Source organism: Martes martes, assembly GCF_963455335.1.
Source record: "Martes martes genome assembly, chromosome: 2".
Taxonomy (NCBI): Eukaryota; Metazoa; Chordata; class Mammalia; order Carnivora; family Mustelidae; genus Martes; species Martes martes.
Genome location: NC_137889.1, coordinates 179,490,420 through 179,493,046, shown reverse-complemented (window position 1 = coordinate 179,493,046; position 2,627 = coordinate 179,490,420). Strand labels below are relative to the sequence as shown.

Sequence of the window (2,627 nt, the reverse complement as noted above, 5' to 3'; positions counted from 1 at the left end):
AATGATAACTTTGCTTGATTGGAAGTTTTCTTCTTTTCAGCATTTTGAATTTATTATGTCACTCCTTTTTGGGCTGCAAAGTGTCTGCTGGAAAATGTGTTGATAGTCTTGTAGGGGTTCCCTTTTGCAAAACAAGTTATTTTTCTCTTGCTGCTTTTAAGGTCTCTTTGGGTTTTTCTGATTTGGAACTCTGGGCCTCCTGGATCTGGATGTCTGTTTGCACCTCCAGGTTAGGGATGTTTTCAGCCATTCTTTTTTTCAAATGAGATTTCTGTCCCTTTTTTTCTTTTCTTCTGGGAGCCCTGTAATGAGAATGTTAGTCAATTTGATGTTGTCCCGTAAGTCCCTTAAGCTATCTTCACTTTTTTTTTTTTTTTTTTTTTTTTCCTACTTGCTGCTCTGATTGGGGGAGTTCTCCTGCCTTTTCCTTGAGTTCACTTATCCTTTCTTCTGCTTCATCTGGTCTGCTGGTGAACCCCTCTCTTGTCTTTTTCCGTTGAGTTATCATGTTCATCAGCTCTGGGACTTCTGTTTAGTACTTCCAGAAGTTTTCCATCTCTTTGTTGGTGTTCTGTGTTCATCCATTCTTCTCCCCAGTTTGGTGAGCATTTTATGTCCATTACTTGGAACTCTTTTCAGGTGGATTACTTATCTCTATTGTCATTAAGGAGTCTTTTTATCTGAGGGTTTTATTAGAGCTAGATCTTGGCTCCGTTCCATCTGGCGAAAGTCCTTCAGGATCCCCATCATATCTGCAAAGCTGTTGGCCTTGGACAGAGAGACACAATTACCCTCTTCAGACAAGCCGTAGGGGGCCCTGTGTTGCAGTTTGCAACATTCAGGGCTGGCAGAACAAAGCAGCAGGACTGATGGAAGCTCAGGGACCTCTACCTTGGTCTCCTTGGGGATGTCAAGGGAAGTTGTACAGTGGGTGGAGGATCCTAAAACAAGGTAAGGGAGAAGAGACATTTAAACTTCCTAGAGATAAGACATCTGTTGTTAATGAACCCAAAGCTGAATCAGCTGCCAGTATCTTAGCAATCTGGCTGTGCAGGTGGCTTAGCTCATCTTGCACTTCTGTGGTGTGGCTTAGGGCACTGGCAAGGCTGGTTTCTTCAAGGTCAGGAACCTCTCCTCCGATTCCTGCAGGCTGGGCACTGAGGTATTGCGCTGCATGACAATCTGAGGGTTTGGCTGCCAGGTACGCCTCAGGGGCTGTGTGTCACCCCTGACCCGGGCGCGTGTCTCGTCTTCATCTGCAGCTATCCAGGCGATGTCACCCTGAGTAGGGACACAGGTTGGACATGTTGGGCAGGATCTTGAAGGGTGCCCAGGGACCTGGCTTCTGGGGCAGGTTGGTCCCAGTTCTTCTCACTAAACTGCGAGTAGCCCCATGTGGCTTGTCTTGCCATATTGGATGGTCACATTGGCTACCATTCCTGATATTTCAAATGGTTCCTGCACTTGAAGGACAAAGCAGCCAGAGAGCAGGTCTGGGGGCACGGGTTGGCTGGAAGCATGACTCCTTTCTATCAGGCCATCTCAAAGAACACCACCAGATTTCTCTTCCTGATGGCCCCTCCTACCACAGCAGGCTCCCCCCCATTTTTTTTTTTTTTACTTTTGATACAGCAAGTTTGTTCTCTCTTTATTAAATAATTAACACACAGTATAACTATGCTTAAACCTTTAATTCTGAGGTTCAGAATCAATATAAAAACATTGAAATCGTAATTACATTTTAGGTTGAGAACTTTATTGCATAGAACTCTATATAACAGCTTATTCTTTTAAAAGATAAAAGAATCCAGATGAACGGTATTCTTAGTTCATTTAGGAGCTTTGTCAGTTTCCATAGCTGCGAAGTTGAACATTTACAGAAGTTATGGGTTTGTTCTTTATGCATAGTAGGCCCTCAGTAATTAGTGGTTGTTTTTGTTATTCTTATTGGCTACTTAATTAATTTGGATTTTTAGGGCACCAATTTTTTGGGTGCAGTGAACCAGTTCTGAATTCTACCCTCTTGTATTTGTAATTTGTTTAAACTGACTTAACCGCTGTGAAGAATAAAGCCTATTGGTGGAGTAGGGTGGGGTTTTTGGACTTTTGTGTGCAGTCCTTTCAGAGTTACTGCATGTGCTGGAATGTGAAGGCTGAAGCTTTGTGGCATGTTCTATATGGTCATCCATAGTGACCAAACTCATTTGGAATGTTGTTTTGTTACTGACTTTGAAACGTGATATTTTCCATACAGAGGATTTTGATCTGAAGAAATTGCTTATCTTCTCTAAATTTCTAGAGCGAGAGGACCTGTCAATTAGTGTAAATCTCACCCTACACAATACTTCCTTTCATAAACATGGGGAGGAGGCGTCCCCAAGATCACCATTTCTGGGATAAAGCCAGGCACCGTTGTGTAACAAGGATGGTATGGGATAGCACCCAACTTCAGAGCTTGTCACATGGGGAAGCTGTGGCTCACAGGCCTACAATCATGTTTTTTTGAGCTTTAATAGGTTACTTAAATGATTGACTTTTTTTTTTAATTTTATTTTTTATTTATCTTATTTATTTAAAAAAAATTTTTTTAAAGATTTTATTTATTTGTCATAGAGAGAGAGGGAGAG

At 42.0% G+C, this 2,627-nt stretch overlaps 1 pseudogene across 1 annotated transcript; it reads right to left on the bottom strand.

The window, feature by feature from the left end:
- Window positions 1-663: 663 nt before the first annotated feature.
- Window positions 664-1,437, bottom strand: LOC308338360 (mitochondrial fission regulator 1-like; annotated as a pseudogene). The gene has a single exon. The product of its transcript is annotated as a mitochondrial fission regulator 1-like (transcript).
- Between the last annotated feature and the right edge of the window lie 1,190 nt (window positions 1,438-2,627).